The 17,569-nt window shown below is 34.0% G+C and overlaps 1 long non-coding RNA gene, 6 other non-coding genes and 1 pseudogene across 7 annotated transcripts; all 8 read right to left on the bottom strand.

Moving 5' to 3' along the window:
- Positions 1 to 9,945: 9,945 nt before the first annotated feature.
- LOC107783870 (uncharacterized) lies at positions 9,946 to 14,625 on the bottom strand. The gene is made up of 2 exons (XR_001647555.2): positions 10,375 to 14,625; positions 9,946 to 10,294 (listed from the first exon to the last, which is right to left on the bottom strand). It is a non-coding gene; the product is annotated as an uncharacterized LOC107783870 (long non-coding RNA).
- LOC142164929 (small nucleolar RNA SNORD14) lies at positions 12,584 to 12,708 on the bottom strand. The gene has a single exon (XR_012696019.1). It is a non-coding gene; the product is annotated as a small nucleolar RNA SNORD14 (small nucleolar RNA).
- LOC142165331 (small nucleolar RNA snoR99) lies at positions 12,758 to 12,860 on the bottom strand. Its single transcript, XR_012696155.1, has one exon. It is a non-coding gene; the product is annotated as a small nucleolar RNA snoR99 (small nucleolar RNA).
- LOC142164927 (small nucleolar RNA SNORD14) lies at positions 13,049 to 13,172 on the bottom strand. The gene has a single exon (XR_012696016.1). It is a non-coding gene; the product is annotated as a small nucleolar RNA SNORD14 (small nucleolar RNA).
- LOC142164919 (small nucleolar RNA SNORD14) lies at positions 13,531 to 13,654 on the bottom strand. Its single transcript, XR_012696010.1, has one exon. It is a non-coding gene; the product is annotated as a small nucleolar RNA SNORD14 (small nucleolar RNA).
- On the bottom strand, positions 13,823 to 13,933 carry LOC142164934 (small nucleolar RNA SNORD14; annotated as a pseudogene).
- On the bottom strand, positions 13,988 to 14,111 carry LOC142164914 (small nucleolar RNA SNORD14). Its single transcript, XR_012696003.1, has one exon. It is a non-coding gene; the product is annotated as a small nucleolar RNA SNORD14 (small nucleolar RNA).
- On the bottom strand, positions 14,280 to 14,403 carry LOC142164924 (small nucleolar RNA SNORD14). Its single transcript, XR_012696014.1, has one exon. It is a non-coding gene; the product is annotated as a small nucleolar RNA SNORD14 (small nucleolar RNA).
- Positions 14,626 to 17,569: the final 2,944 nt, after the last annotated feature.

The following is a 17,569-nucleotide window of genomic DNA, read 5'->3' as shown; positions in this document are numbered from 1 at the left end:
GTCCAGATCTACTACCTGCCCAATCTATCGCGGCATTATATGAAATAAAGTGCTACAATATCCAAATTGGTTTTTGGGTTAATTCAACTATCCGAAAGCCATGTTGTTGCGAAACACGTGCCCCCCGTGGTAGCTAGACAAAGCCCGCATGAAAATCTTATGCTTTTATCGGGGTTGTGATGGCACTCACGTGTGCGATGACTACTAGCATCAGAAAGTGGTGTGTACGTGATCTAGCGGAGAGGGACATAGAGATGCAGGAGCAACCTACAGAAATTTGTACAATATGCTTGAACGAGATGATTGGAGGCAAAGTTCAGCTTCGATGCAGCCACAAATTTCACCCGCAATGCATCCAAGGTTGGATTCCCACATTTGTTACATGCCCAATCTCTCGTGAAATTATATAAAATAAAGTAGTGTATAGGTTAACAAATAATTTTAGTTTGTTACAACGGTAAGAATTTTAGCTACGAGAACTATGTTATCAAGTGGAATATTCTTCTATACTATACTATTTTGTGGGAATGGATGTATTTTAATGTCCAATAATTCTCAATTGTCACCTAGATGTATGCCACATGTGCAGTTGAATTTCAAGGCTTGGATTTACTTTCTGTATTTTAATATTTTTTTTATTTGCTTTATTAATTAGATATAATTCATTATCAAACTCCAGGAAGTCTCGAAATCGAATTTTGATCTCTAAAACTAAAAATGGACCTTTGGATCATTACACGCTTATGTTAAAAATAATGTCATCTCTCGTGCATCACACGTGCATCTTCTATATATTAGTAAAAACTTTTTGAAAATCTTATACATAGTCAAAATATGTATGATCTGCTTGAACGAGATGATTGGAGGAGACGTTGAGCTTCCATGCGGCCAAAATTTTCACATGCATTTCATCCTTAGATGGATGTGCAGATCTAATACCTAATTTGTCGCGGAATTATATGAAATAAAGTTCTACTATGTCCAAATTGGTTTTCGAGTTAATTCTACAGTTCGAAACCCATGTTGCTGCGCAACACGTGCACCCCTATGGTAGTTGGTCAAAGCTTGCATGAAAAATCCTATGCTTTTATCTGGGTTGTGATGGCACTCACATGTGCGGTGACTATTAGCATTAGAAAGTGGTGTGTACGCGATCTAGCAGAGAGGGACATAGAGATGCATGAGTGTCCTGCAGAAATTTGTACAATATGCTTGAGCGAGATGACTGGAGGCGAAGTTCAGCTTCGATGCAGCCACAAACTTCACCGGAAATGCATCCAAGGATGGATTCCCACATCTGCTACATGCCCAATCTGTCACGAAATTATATAAAATCAAGTAGTGTGTAGGTTAACTAATAATTTTAGTTTGTTACAACTGTAAGAATTTTAGCTACGAGAATTATGTTATCAAGTGAAATATTCTTCTTTTCTATACTATTTTGTGGGTTGGGATGTATTTCAATATCCACTAATTCTCAATTGTCACTTAGATGTAGGCCACATGTGCAGCTGAATTTCAAGGCTTAGATTTACTTTCTATATTTTAGTATTTTTTTTATTTGCTTTATTAATTAGATATAATTCATTATCAAACTCCCGAAAGTCTCAAAATCCAATTTCGATCTCTAGAACTAAAAATGGACATTTGGAACATTACATGCTATGCTCAAAACAATGTCATCTCGTGTGCACCTCACGTGCATCTCATGTGTCACACGTGCATCTTCTATATATTAGTAAAAACTTTTCGAAAATCTTATACAGGATCAAAATTTGTACGATCTGCTTGAACGAGATGATTGGAGGAGACGTTGAGCTTCCATGCGGCCAAAAGTTTCACCTACATTGCATCCTTAGATGGTTGCACAGATCTACTACCTAATCTATCGCGGCATTATATGAAGTAAAGTTCTACTATGTCTAAATTGGTTTTCGAGTTAATTCTACTATTCGAAAGCCATGTTGCTACGCAACACGTGCACCCCTATGGTAGCTGGTCAAAGCCTGCTGAAAATCCTATGCTTTTATCTGGGTTTTGATGGCACTCACATGTGCGGTGACTATTAGCATCAAAAAGTGGTGTATACGTGATCTAGCAGAGAGGGACATAGAGATGCATGAGCATCCTTCAGAAATTTGTACTATATGCTTGAGCGAGATGACTGGAGGCAAAGTTCAGCTTCGATGCAGCCACAAACTTCACCGGCAATGCATCCAAGGATGGATTCCCACATCTGCTACATGCCCAATCTATCGCAAAATTATATAAAATCAAGTAGTGTATAGGTTAACTAATAATTTTAGTTTGTTGCAACTGTAAGTATTTTAGCAACGAGAATTACGATATCAAGTGGAATATTCTTCTTTTCTATACTATTTTGTGGGTTGGGATGTATTTCAATGTCCACTAATTCTCAATTGTCACTTTAATGTAGGCCACATGTGCAGTTGAATTTCAAGGCTTAAATTATCTTTCTATATTTTAGTATTTTTTTTATTTGATGTTATAATTAGATATAATTCATTATCAAACTCCCGGAAGTCTCAAAATAGAATTTCGATCTCTAGAACTAAAAATGGACCTTTGGATCATTACATGCTTATGCTAAAAACAATGTCATCTCGTGTGCACCTCATGTGCATCTCGTCCGTCACACGTGCATCTTCTATATATTAGTCAAAACCTTTCAAAAATCTTATATAGAGTAAAAATTTGTATGATCTGCTTGAACGAGATGATTGGAGGATACGTTGAGCTTCCATGCTTCCATAAGTTTAACTCGCATTGCATCCATAGATGGACGTCCAGATCTACTTCCTGCCCAATCTGTCGCGACATTATATGAAATTAAGTTCTACAATGTCCAAATTGGTTTTTGAGTTAATTCTACTGTCCGAAAGCCATGTTGCTACGCAACACATACACCCCCGTGGTAGCTGGTCAAAGCCCGCGTGAAAATCGTATGCTTTTATTGGGGTTGTGATGGCACTCACGTGTGTGGTGACTATTGGCATCAGAAAGTGGTGTGTACATGATCTAGCAGAGAGGGACATAGAGATGGAGGAGCGTCGTGCAGAAATTTGTACAATATGCTTGAGCGAGATGACTGGAGGTGATGTTCAGCTTCAATGCAGCCACAAATTTCAATCGCAATGCATCCAAGGATGGATTTCCACATCTGATACATGCCCAATCTGCCGTGAAATTATATAAAATCAAGTAGTGTATGGGTTAACTAATAATTTTAGTTTGTTACAACTCTAAGAATTTTAGCTACGAGAATTATGTTATCAAGTGGAATATAATTCTTTACTATACTATTTTGTGGGATGGGATGTATTTTAATGTCCAGTAAATCTCAATTGTCACCTAGATGTAGGCCACATGTGCAGTTGAATTTCAAGGCTTGGATTTACTTTCTATATTTTAGTATTTTTTTATTTGTTTTATTAATTAGATATAATTCATTATCAAACTCCCGGAAGTCTCGAAATCGAATTTCGATCTCTAGAACTAAAAATTGACCTTTGGATCATTAAATGCTTATGCTTATAACAAGGTCATCTTGTGTGCACCTCACGTGCATCTCGTGCCTCACACATGCATCTTCTATATATTAGTAAAAACTTTTCAAAAATCTTATACAGGGTCAAAATTTGTACGATCTGCTTGAACGAGATGATTGGAGGAGACATTGAGCTTCCATGCAGCCATAAGTTTCATCTGCATTGCATCGATGAATAGATGTCTAGATCTACTACCTACCCAATCAGTCGCGACATTATATGAATTAAAGTGCTACAATGTCCAAATTGGTTTTCGGGTTAATTCTACAGTTAGAAAGCCATGTTGCTGCGCAACACGTGCACCCCCATGGTAGCTGGTCAAAGCCCGGGTGAAAATCCTATGCTTTTATTCCTGGTTGTGATGGCACTCACGTGTGCGGTGACTATTGGCATCAGAAAGTGGTGTGTACGTGATCTAGCGGAGAGGGACATAGAGATGCAGGAGCGTCCTGCAGAAATTTGTACAATATTCTTGAGCAAGATGACTGGAGGAGAAGTTTAGCTTCGATGCAACGACAAATTTCACCCGTAATGCATCCAAAGATGGATTCCCATGTCTGCTACATGCCCAATTTGTCGCGAAATTATATAAAATCAAGTATTTTATAGGTTAACTAATAATTTTAGTTTGTTACAACTGTAAGAATTTTTGCTACGAGAATTATGTTATCAAGTGGAATATTCTTCTTTACTATACTATTTTGTGGATGGGATGTAATTTAATGTCTTGTAATTCTCAATTGTCACTTAGATGTAGGCCACATGTGCAGTTGAATTTCAAGGCTTGGATTTACTTTCTGTATTTTAGTATTTTTTTTTTGTTTGCTTTATTAATTAGATATAATTCATTATCAAACTCACGGAAGTCTCGAAATCAAATTTCGATCTCTAGAACTAAAAATGGACCTTTGGATCATTACATGCTTATGTTCAAAACAATGTCATCTCGTGTGCACCTCACGTGCATCTCATGCATCACACGTGCATCTCGTGCGTCACACGTGCATCTTCTATATATTAGTTAAAAAAAATTCGAAAATTTTATACAGGGTCAAAATTCGTACGATCTGCTTGAACGAGATGAATGGAGGAGACGTTGAGCTTCCATGCGGCCATAAGTTTCACCCGCATTGCATCCATAGATGGATGTCCTGATCTACTACCTGCCCAATCTGTCACGGCATTATATGAAATAAAGTGCTACAATGTCCAAATTGGTTTCCGGTTAATTCTACTGCCCGAAATCCATGTTGTTGCGCAACACGTGCACCCCCGTGGTAGCTGGTCACAGCCCGCATGAAAATCCTATGCTTTTATCGGGGTTGTGATAGCACTGATGTGTGCGGTGAGTATTAGTATCAGAAAGTGGTGTGTACGTGATCTAGCGGAAAGGGACATAGAGATGTAGGAGTGTGCTGCAGAAATTTGTACAATATGCTTAAGCGAGATGACTGGAGGCGAAGTTGAGCTTCGATGCAACAACAAATTTCACCTGCAATGCATCCAGGGATGGATTCCCACATCTGCTACATACCCAATCTGTCGCGAAATTATATAAAATCAAGTAGTGTATAGGTTAACTAATAAGTTTAGTTTGTTACAACTGTAACAATTTTAGCTACGAGAATTATGATATCAAGTGGAATATTCTTCTTTACTATATTTATGGATGGGATGTATTTTAATGTCTAGTAATTCTCAATTGTCACTTAGATGTTGGCCACATATGCAGTTGAATTTCAAGGCTTGGATTCACTTTCTATAATTTAGTATTTTTTTAATTTGCCCTCCTGATCAACATGTCTGGCACAACCCAGAACACTGAGTTTCAGGTCATCGACGGCAACATGAGGTACAATGCCTTGCTTGGCAGGCGTTGGATACACAATATTAGGGCAGTGCCTTTGACCTTGCATTAGGTAATAAGGTTCCTTACAAGGGATGGCATCACAACAATACATGGAGAACAGCGGGCAGCAAGGGAAATGTTCGCGGTCCACCATGAGACGTCAACCCCCATACACTCGGCCTCAAACGAGGAGACAAGCATGCAGACTCCGAAAGATGATGAGTAAGACTTCTTCGTCGGATGCGACCAAGTCAACAGTCGAAGAGCTAGAGCAGACTGTTCTAATCGAGAACCTCCCGGCATAAAATTTCAAAGCATGGTATAGAGGTGGACAAAGCAAAAATTGATGTGATTTCAAGGCTTCCTCCCCCTACCTCTGTCAAGGGAGTTAGAAGTTTTCTTGGGGCATGCGAGGTTCTACCGGAGATTTATCAAAGACTTTTCGAAGTTAGTGAATCCCTTATGCAAATTATTGGAAAAAGATGCCAAGTTTGTGCTCGATGAGAGATGTATGCAAGCCTTTGAACTTCTCAAGCACAAGTTGACCACCACTCCTATCATTACCGCACATAATTGGAGTTTGCCCTTTGAGCTCATGTGTGAAGGGAGCGATGTTGCAGTTGGGGCGGTTTTGGGTCAAAGAGTGAACAAAATATTTCATCTGGTGTACTATGCGAGTAAGATAATGAATGATGCTCAAGTGAACTACACGGTGACCGAGAAAGAACTTTTGGCTATTGTGTTCACAATGGAGAAATTTCGGCCATATATTATGGGTGCCAAGGTCATAGTCCATATTGATCATGCCGCAGTCCGGTACTTGATGACGAAGAAGGATTCCAAAGCTAGACTGATGCGATGGGTCTTGTTACTTCTAGTATTTTGTTGTCCTTAGCTGAGTTGTAACATTGTTATTGTTCTTATTCTAACTCCTAAATTTCTTAGCTAGAAGCGTTACTTAAAAACCCTTTGTAAAATCATAAACCCTTTGAGTTTGTGTCATGACTAGAGTTAGTCATGAGTTGAAGTCTTTGTAATAGGTGTATTGCAAAGTGGCTTGTAATATGTGTATTACAAGTTAGTGAGGGATTAAGAGTTTAATTCCTAGATTGCATAGGTTGTAATCTAAAAGTTGCTCATAGTGAAGTTGAAATCCTACTAGTGTCGTGGTTTTTTATCCCCTCGAGCAGAGATTTTTCCACGTAAAACTCCCTGTCTTATTTACTTACTGTTTTATTAGTATTTTCAGTAGAAACTCATAGAGGACCCGGTACTTTATAGAGTGGTGGACTCATATAAACTATCAATATTTAACCGTGTCGCAAGTATATTCCGCGAGCTGGGTGACTTTTTCAGTACTCTCATGGGAGCGGGTCGTTTGCCTCGGTCGGCAGGTTAATAGATGCATCTATGGTTCGTGTCGTTTGACCCTCGACAGTGTACACAGTTATGTATATGTATATTTGGATCGGGCCGTACGTCCTCGGCATAATTCGTGCATGACACTAATATTTGGATATCCTTTCGTGTTTGATACTCCCTCCGTTCCAGTTTATATAAGCCTATTTCTATTTGGTCCATTCCAAAAAGAATGGCCCCTTTCTAAATTTGGAAGCAATTTAGCTAAAAAATTTAACTCTACCCTCAATGAGAAACTTCTACAACCACACCATACTCTGGACCTATTTTTGAATTGTTTAGGACCACAAATTTCAAAAGTCTTCATTTTTTCGTAAACTTTGAGCACAGTCAAACAGGTTCTTGGAACGAAGGGAGTATTTACTATTGGCTTGAGAAATTACATGTTTAAAAGAGGGAAATGATTCGGTTCTTACTAGCGATGAAAGGATTATTTATTTACTTCTTACTCTGAGTTTTATTGTCATTTATATCTATCATGTTTAATTAGAACTTCATATTATTACATTGTTGGCCCATAGTAAGTGTCGCAGTTGACCCGTCGTTACTACTTCTTCGAGGTTAAACTAGATACTTACTGGGTACATGTTGTTTATGTACTCACGCTACACTTTTGCACTTAAATGTGCAGGATCTGAGGCAGGTGCATCTGGATATCAGTCTGACGCACACACTTGACTTCCACTTCGAGACTTCATGGTGAGCTACCTTCCGAGCCGTTCTGCAGCAGCTGGAGTCTTTCTTTTATTATATTTTTCTGTCTATTTCATTTCAGATAGTAGACTAGTATTCCTTTGTATATTCTACTAGAATGCCCACACACTTGTGACACCGGGTCCTGGCACACACTAGTAGACTTATAATTTTGGATTGTATTTATTATGATTATGATTGCACACAGTTGCTTTCGTCTTTTCATTTAAAATCTGTCATTTCGTAAAACTTTTAAATTAAGGGAAGTTAGTTACTTGAAAAATTTATTAAAAATGAAATTATGTGGTTAGTTCATTGTTCGCTTGCCTAGCGGCGACGTTAGATGTCATCACGGCCTATAATAGAATTGGGTCGTGACAGTCGCACACTAACAAGTATTCTGATCATTGCTAAATGATTAATTATTTTATCATTTGATAATTAAATTAAAGAATTTAATTAATCAAATAACTTTAATTATTAGTCCAAATGAAATACTATTAAATTCTTTGCTAGCATAGATGATATAATTAATATTGTGAACAAATGGAAGTTTTATATTTGGAATAGAAATTAAATTATTTTTTTTTGGTTGAAATATATGTGCTATATATAATATAAATTAATATTGATTTATATAAAAGTTATATACAATGTTAATTTATTCTCCAATTTGGAATTGGAATTATAAAGTTCATAAGGACGTGAAAGTCCAATTGGACCAAGTAGCGTGAGTTGTACTTCGGCAATTCAATCCCTTTGAGAATGGGTATTGAATTTTTATAAGAAAATTCCATAAAGTCTATTTTTGGTATAAATTTTTTACCCTAAGTAAATTATTACCCCGACCAAATAGGAAAAAGGTTTATAGGTGATGTTATATAAAGGGTGGTGGAGAAAAGGGTTCAAGAAAAATCACTTTGGGAAAGTGAGAGTGCAAGAGAGAAAATACAATTACAGAAAAAGTGTTTCTTGTTCTTCTACCTTTGAGATAGATTTTTGAGAAAAATTTCAACATAATATTTTTATTCAATTTGTTCGAGGTTTCATTGATCAAAAAGTTGATAGCAAGAATCAATCTCGGTGTGGATACGCATAGAGTTTTCGTACTAACGAAGAATTTTGAAACGAGACTCTCCTTGCCAAGTACGTCTTAGATCTGATCTTTGACATTTAAATAAATTTTAAACACGAAAAATTCTACCTATAATTGTTATTATTTTCTGATGCGTTCTACGAACATCTATTTGCAATCCTTCAAGAAAAAGTGGAAAAGAAAAGAAACATACAGAAGACAAAGCGAGGGAGGCAAAGTACGATTTCTTCACTAATACAGAGGATGAAGAGAGTGCTATCAAGGATGAAGAGGTTGCTACCTACTAAATAGTGCTAGTTCAAAATAGTAGTAGCACAGTTGTTTCGTTAACAATAAAATGGCTTGATACTTTTAAAAGACAGAGGACATCTATACTTTTGAGTGATGGCTCAAGAACATACCCCCTAAAGCCAAAATTTAATATGGGGCTTAATTTTTTATAAGAAAGTTATAAGATTATTTTTGTTTGAAATCTATTCTTCTAACTTTTTGAGATACAAAATTTGTAATAATCTTTTTTATAATCGATTTTTAGAAATAGTTCCTTTTCATTGATAATATATCTAATTTATTTTTAATCTTTTTTGAGAAATTGTTGATCTCAGATAAGATTTTATAGAGTAATAAAAGTACAAAACTATTGGAAGCTAAAAAGTATTGTTGAACACTTGAACTAATGAAATCTTGGAGAAAGAAGGTAAGCAAGAATATCAAAGAGAAAGACGGAAAATATGTAGGGTTTCTGAAATATAAAGAGATTGGAAATACGAAAAATTTGTTAATTATAAATTTCAATGATGAAAAATAATATATCACATTTGGCGCAGGATCACAAGGAATCAATTAAAAGATTCAAGAAGCAATACCAGTCAGGTATAGATTAAGGAAATAATCTGTTAATGGGGGCTCTAGAATCAACGCAAGGAAAAGAGGCAATGAATAGTGATGAAAAAGGAAGAAGCGGCGTAAATCCGAAAGAAGAATCAATCAGTGATTGATGGAAGCTATTACTGGAAGGTCCCAAATCAAAAGGAAACGAGATCGCAAAAGGATGCACTGAAAATCGATGAAGCCAGAAACCAAGGGTTCCAACGGATATGCCTCAAGTAACAAAAAGATATGTCTAGCGGATGGAACGTTAGTCAAGACCATAAACCAAGGAAGATCAATGGAAACTTGACTTTATTCTTAGAAAAAATCCATCTATGATTCCTTTCAAGGATCAACTCCCTTGGGTTTGCAATCTCTCTGTCATTCAAGAGTCAAAAAGGCGTCATGAAATGTATATGTACATATGTTTTGGACTTGAAGAGAACATACTTTGAACAAACATTTTCACTCCTTTTGTTCTACTCCAAACAAGCATTGTAATTCTTATAGATCTGTTGTGTAATTAGTGAGAGAAAAAAAAGAGATAAACACCGATCTTGTATCAAGAAGAGAAAAGAGACATAGAGATTAAGTTGTTGGTGTAAAGCTACATCAATCATTCTATACTCAAGAAACGTCGATCACTGAAAGAGAACACACTTGCAACCCAAGGGGGCTGGAGTAGGATTCACATTGAATACGTCGATCACTGAAAGAGAACACTCTTGCAACCCAAGGGGACTGGAGTATGATTCACATTGAATCCGAATCAGTATAAAATTATAGTGTCTTTATTTCCTGGTGATCCAAAAGATATAAATGAGCACACAGACGAGCAAATGATAGTTGTCAAGTTAATTCTAAAGTACGAAACTTACTCTATAATGCTATAAGTGGAGATGATGAATGAGATAAACTCAAGTTGTGATACAGCAAAAGAAATATGGGATAAACTGAAAGTTACTTATGAAGGAACTAGCAAAGTGCAAGAAACTCAGATCAACTTCATGACTATGAACTCTTCTAGATGAAAGAAGGAGAATCCATTGAAGAAATGTTTGCAATGTTCAGCAAAATCATTAGCAATCTAAAAGCTTTTGATAAACCATACTCAAGTGATGATCAAGTTCGAAAAATTCTGAAAAGTCTACCTACCACTTGGTAGACAAAAATAGTTGCATTTGAATCACAAGATCTAAATAAACTTTCATATGATGAGCTTCAAGGAGATCTTATAGCATTCGAGAAAACTCACCTTAAGAAAACAAGCCAGTAAGGAAAGAAGAAAACAATCACTTTCAAAGCTACAATTAAAAGGATAGAAAATGATACTGATGACGACCCTGAAGCTCTTGAAGAAGAGATTGCCATAACATGGATGGTTTAATGAGAAGATACAAAAACATGGCAAGATGCCACCCAAGCAAATCAGGCAATATAATGAATAAGACAAGAATGATGGAATGTATTATAAGTGTAGAAGATATAGGCATGTTCAAGCTGAATGCCCAAATCTTAAAAGAAAGGGTTTCTAGAGAATTTAATAAAAACAAATCTTTTGGAAGCCAGAGTGACAAAGACAATTCGGAACACAAGGAGATAGCAAATCTATGCTTCATGACAATCCTAAAAAACGACATGAACAAACTCTCGGACTATTGGACCAATGAACATGATTTAGATGACAAATGCAAAGATGATGATGAAAATTATTTCATGGAACGAAGTGAAACATGCCAGGTAAGACCTTATAACTGTGATAGATATAATAAATTGCAGGATATTCTTAACCTTACTCTAAAAGAGTCTCAAAAAATAATGAATGAACTAAGAAGACTCAATAAGGAAAAGAAAATAGTTTCAAGTTATTTTTGGTTTAAATTATGTATGAATGAACTAAGGAGACTCAGAAAACGATATTTTTTTGGTTCAAATTATGTATCACCAATTTGTTTCATAATGTAGTTTCTCCTATCCTATCTAGGCAAATTATGTATCACCAATAAATTTTATCTAGGCAAAATTGAATTTTGCATCTTCATCTACCGAGCCATGAAAAAATGAGAAATTTCACTCTATCCTATCTTCGTAGTCATAGCCCTCTTAGTGCATTAAACATGACTGGATGGAAAATTACTATTGCAAAAATACAATTTAGTTCAACCCATCACTTAAGTTCTGCCAATTCTATGATCTTATATACCTGCCAGCCTTTAAATGAAGCATCTAAATTCTATTTAGCTTTTGATAAGAATTAAGGGCGAATGATGGGCAGAATAATCTATATGGAAAGCATTATTAAATTTAAAGGACTGTGTTCATTATATCACAAACTGTACATGATTTGGGTTCAATTGAGAGGGCTCATATCAAGTGTATTTATGGAAGAACCATCACTGTGAAGAAAACTCATATTGAAAGGAACAACAGGTTATAACAAAGATACACAACAATGGTTAATGATAAAGCTGCCAACAGCTTTCCCTGAATCAAAGAAAGGGGCAACTATATCATAAACCATTTAATTATGCATCTTCATCTACCAAGCCCATTCAAAAATGAGAACTTCACTCTATCCTCTCTCTTTTTAATCATAGCCCTACAAAACCAGCATAGACCAAGTATTCTTGAAAGCTTACCTACAATCAACTTTAAACATAATAATATCATGTTAGCATTAAAAGGAAGTAAAGGAATTTCGACATTATTATTAGTCTCCCTTAATCATAATTAAGCAAGAACAATATCATAAATTGCTCCTAGGGATTCCTAATTATGAATTTCGACAGAATGATGAGATTGAAAAGCTAATGATTTAAGCATCTAAAACTAGAGATAACCATCAACAACTGCAATTACAATAAACAAAACCATATAAAAGTACCACAAAAATCAAGTGTTCATTATCAAGTTAAAATCAAAACGAATGCTAAAGATTAAAATCTTGAGTGGAACTAATAACAGGAATCACCATTTGACATGTAAGAACTACTTCATATAGTAACATAATAGACAGTATCTTTAACATAATTTATAAATAGTAGGCAAAAAGAGAAAAAGGGAAAAAATGGAACATAGTACTGAAAAAGCCTCAGACATCCAAGGAAGGATAAAAGCAGCATGCACTCTCAAAGCCTGGCGTAGGCGAAAGCACTTAGGCGGCCACTGCGAATGTTTTGAGAAACAAGCCTTAAAAGGTATCATCATAGGCAAAAAGATAAAGAAATAAAACAAAGCAACTTAACAAATTAATCCAAAAATAAGTGTATCATCCGATAATGATCAGCAAAGCATAAAATAAAACAATGCTGACAAAGTGAAGAATGGAGTTCAATTATCAGGGACTTGTTCATCCCTAAAGCAACTTTACATTTGCTTCAGGGGCAGACATTCTAGTCCCAAATCCCCTGATTTATAAAACAAAAATCATAATGTTTCCAAAAAGCTATAATCCTTAGCCACAAATAACATTTAAATTCCAAATTTGACACCAAAATGGTAGATTAAAAAGCAAAAGTTACAAAATGTAATACTTGTAAGACGAAAATGTAGTGTCTCAGACATCCAAGGAAGGATAAAAGCAGCATAAACTCTCAAGCCAGGCGAAGGCGAAAGCACTTAGGCGGCCACTGCGAATGTTTTGAGAAACAAGCCTTAAAATTTATCATCATAGACACCATAAGATTAAGATTCAACAAAATAAATCAAAGTACAATGAAACTACAAACTAGTTAGGCTAATTGTATAAATTCTCTGTACATTCTGCTCTATTTGCATAAAAACAATTTCACAAAACTCGTATGGGCCACCGTATACATTATTGTTCCAAATCCCCTAATATCATAAAACAAAGACCATAATGTTCAAAAAAGCTATGACCTTTAGCCACATCAAACATAAATATTCCAAATTTGGCTTCAAAAATTATAGTTTCAAAAGAACAAGCACCAAACAATATAACAAAAATATCCAAAAATCACTTGGTTGAAAAGGCAAAAGTTCAAATTTTTGAAAATGGTAAGTTGAAAAGGTGGTGTCTCAGACATCCAAGGAAGGATAAAAGCAGCATAAACTCTCAAGCCTGGCGAAGGCGAAAGCTCTTAGTCGGCCACTGCGAATGTCTTGAGAAACAAGCCTTCAAATTTATCATCATAGACACCGCCATAATTAAAGATTCAATCAATCAAAACACAATGCACTTAAAACTAATAAAGGTTTATTATATAAATCCACTGTCTAATAATAAAATTTTAAAAACAGCAGCCAACATTCAAAATAAACACAAAGAACACAACGGCAAGATTCAAGTATCGATTATGAAGGGGGGATCTCAGACATCCAAGGAAGGATAAAAGCAGCATTTACTCTCAAGCCTGGCGAAGGCGAAAGCACTTAGGCGGCCACTGCAAATGTTTTGAGAAAATAAACACAAAGAACTTGGTTGAAAAGGCAAAAGTTCAAATTTTTGAAAATGGTAAGTTGAAAAGGTGGTGTCTCAGACATCCAAGGAAGGATAAAAGCAGCATAAACTCTCAAGCCTGGCGAAGGCGAAAGCTCTTAGTCGGCCACTGCGAATGTCTTGAGAAACAAGCCTTCAAATTTATCATCATAGACACCGCCATAATTAAAGATTCAATCAATCAAAACACAATGCACTTAAAACTAATAAAGGTTTATTATATAAATCCACTGTCTAATAATAAAATTTTAAAAACTGCAGCCAACATTCAAAATAAACACAAAGAACACAACGGCAAGATTCAAGTATCGATTATGAAGGGGGGATCTCAGACATCCAAGGAAGGATAAAAGCAGCATTTACTCTCAAGCCTGGCGAAGGCGAAAGCACTTAGGCGGCCACTGCGAATGTTTTGAGAAACAAGCCTTCAAATTCATCATCACCGATCTCCCCAGTATGGAAAAATAAAACTGAAAATTTTGATTCCTCTATCAATAACCCTAAAAGGAAAAAATTCTGACTTTGAAAATAAAAATGTTAGAGATGGGCAAAAGAGATTCCGTCAATAACTGGCATGTGAAGGAGAGGAGGAAGCGAGGAATATATAGAGATTGAGGAGGTGGAGAATAGGGTTTTGGGGGGGGTTTAGGGTTTTGCTGTTTCGACGGCGTGGATTGGAAAATCGAACAATCTAGATCCGCAGAACCATCTAGATCTTGTATAGCCATTTGGGCCGTAACCCGCGTGGATCGGGTCCTGCTGAATTTTTTTTTCCTTTCTTCTCTTTCTGAGAATTGCTTTTCACTGTTTCAGGGAGGTACTAGTTGTTAATTACTACTAATAACTTAATATATTTTCTTCTATTTAGTTACCTTTTTTGAAACTATTCTACCTTATTTTTTCGTGTAAGAGTAAACTAGTATTAGTACCTGCGCATAAAAAGAACGACTTACACCATAAAATTTAATATGTTAGTGTTAATACCATCTTTACAACCAAACATTAAAAATATTTTAAGACTCCAGTAAAACTTTCATTCTATCTCCTAATAAATGTTCCATAAAAATAATGATACTATATAACTTGTTTGATATGAATGTTCCACAAAAAATAATGATGTTATACAATTTGCTTTGATATGTAGCATGTGCCTAATGGAACATTTTTGTAGCAAATGCTCATGACATATTGCTTGCATTTTTCAGAAGATGTCCTCTGTATTGAGGTTTATCACTACAAAAAAATATGGATAAAAACTCAAGAATTTCTGGTGAACCCCTATCACTAACATTTTGGAAAATTGAAAACCTAATTATGCATAAGACACCTTACATTTCTTAATGCTTGTATTGAAAGTGCGAAAATCTCAATAGTTGCATGAATTCGATCTCCCTAAAATAAAAAAATTGAAAAGAAATTTAAGTTAGTAAGGCGCATAAGTTGAAGAAAATACAACACAACTCGAAAAAAATAACATGTAAAAGAGTATGCATCTTTTCATCTCGAATAATTAATTCAATTAAATTAGAATTTTTTAGTTTCTCGCGGTCTAGAATGTGCCGTAATCTAACAACACGACCCTTCAAATTTGAACATTAATATTTTGCTGATATAGTTATTGTTTGGAGCTATACTTTGCAGAAGTTTGTGTGGAAGCTAAACCATAAGTAATATAGAGAAGCTAAACCTAAGCAAAAGTTGTTTAAATAAAGATTTCTAAGGAAAGACAATCTAGTAAATCAATTTTAAGTATATGAAATCCTAATATTTAAAAAAGTATGTGTAAATCAATTTGTATGAGTGAGTGCGCAAAAAATGATATGGATCTTCATTTTTTAGCTTTTGGCTTATTTTAATTTTCAACATTTTTTTGTGGTTAATTAAAATTTGTTAATCACCAAGCCTTAATTTTTCTTGTCTTTTTTCTTTGTCCTCTTGTTCATTTTTCAATATTATTTCCTTTAATATAATATAGATGTAAGATACAAAACGTTTATTTAATTATTTCTTTCTTAAAAAATAATACCTACAATAACTGAATTATACACAAAATTTAATTAAAGATATTTATAATAATGTATATTGTTCGTAAATAAGGTCAGATACAAAGCTTGTACTAAATTAGAATTATTATTTAAACTTAAAATTAATGTGTAAGATACAAAACGAAATTGTAATTGATTCTTTCTCAAAAAAAAAGAGGATACATATCATAACTGAATTATACACAAAATTTAATTAAAAATACCTATAATTACAGTATATTGGTCTGCTCACGTCTTTTTTTTTTGTACGACCAAAAGATTCTACTTTGGTCATAAAAATGAGAATATTTTAGTTTAATTAATTTTTTCTTAAATTTTTCAGTCTATTTTCTTTAGTATAATATAGATGTAAGACAAAACATTTATTTTAATTAATTTGTTCTTAAAAAAGAATACGTACCATAACTAAATTATACAAAAATTTAATTAAAGATACTTATAGTAATGTATATGATACCTATATTAATGTATATTGTTCGCAAATAAGGTCAGATGCAAAGCTTGTACTAAATATAGAGTTATTATTTCAACTTAAAATTAATGTGTAAGATACAAAATAAAATTTTAATTGATTCTTTCTCGAAAAAGGATGTCTACCATAAAAGAAATCCTTGATAGTATTACAAGTCGATGATCATGTAATTTTGTATGGCAAGTGTAAGTAATCATATATTGTCATGTCACAATGATCTTTTTCTTTTACTTATTTTTGGACTTTGGTCCATAACATATTTTTGGAAAGAATTTTTTCTATCCATTTTTATGTCAGCAGAATATTTCATACTTTTTTCTCTTATCCATATTAACTCAAAGTATTAATTTCATATTTCAATAGAATATTTGTCATATGTAATACTACTCCAAATATGGTTATATATGTTCACGGACAACTTTATTCATATTTCATTCCCACCAAAAAAATATTTAATTATTAATTAGGTACAAAAGAACATTAAATAATAATTTTTTGACGGAAACCATGAACTTATATATAATATAATATAGATATGGTAATATATGTTCACGGATAGCTCAATTTCATCTTTCTTTCCCAACAGTTTTTTTTATCCAATTAATAATTAGATACAAAAGAATATCAAATAATATTTTTTTCAATGTTATACAAATAGAATCCAATAAATAGATTTCATAAAAGTGCCAAGTGACTTTTTCTCAACACGCCACTTGGCTTAACCTCATGTTTCATTACTCTCCTTTCAATATAATATAGATAGATTGAGTAAGATCTTATTTTGCTGCTTGAATTTATTTAATTTTTATACTCAATAAATTTTTAATATCATAAACAAATTTTATATTTATTTTATATTTTAACATACTCAAAAATATAAATAGTCATAGATTATCTCAATTTATGTATTTCTGTATTTTTATTTTTTTTATTATAGTTTTTTAATGTTTAATTAATTTTTCACTTCCATATTTCTAGCTAATATAGAAGAAAATCTATGAGTGGATCAATATATAGATATAAATATAGATATACATATAGATACAAATATACATATAAATATAGATATATAGATTATATTTGTCTATCAATATATA

The sequence above is a fragment of the Nicotiana tabacum genome, chromosome 1, assembly GCF_000715075.1.
Source record: "Nicotiana tabacum cultivar K326 chromosome 1, ASM71507v2, whole genome shotgun sequence".
Classification (NCBI taxonomy): domain Eukaryota; kingdom Viridiplantae; phylum Streptophyta; class Magnoliopsida; order Solanales; family Solanaceae; genus Nicotiana; species Nicotiana tabacum.
Note: the sequence above shows the minus strand (reverse complement) of the source record. Positions and strands in the feature narration are given on the sequence as shown.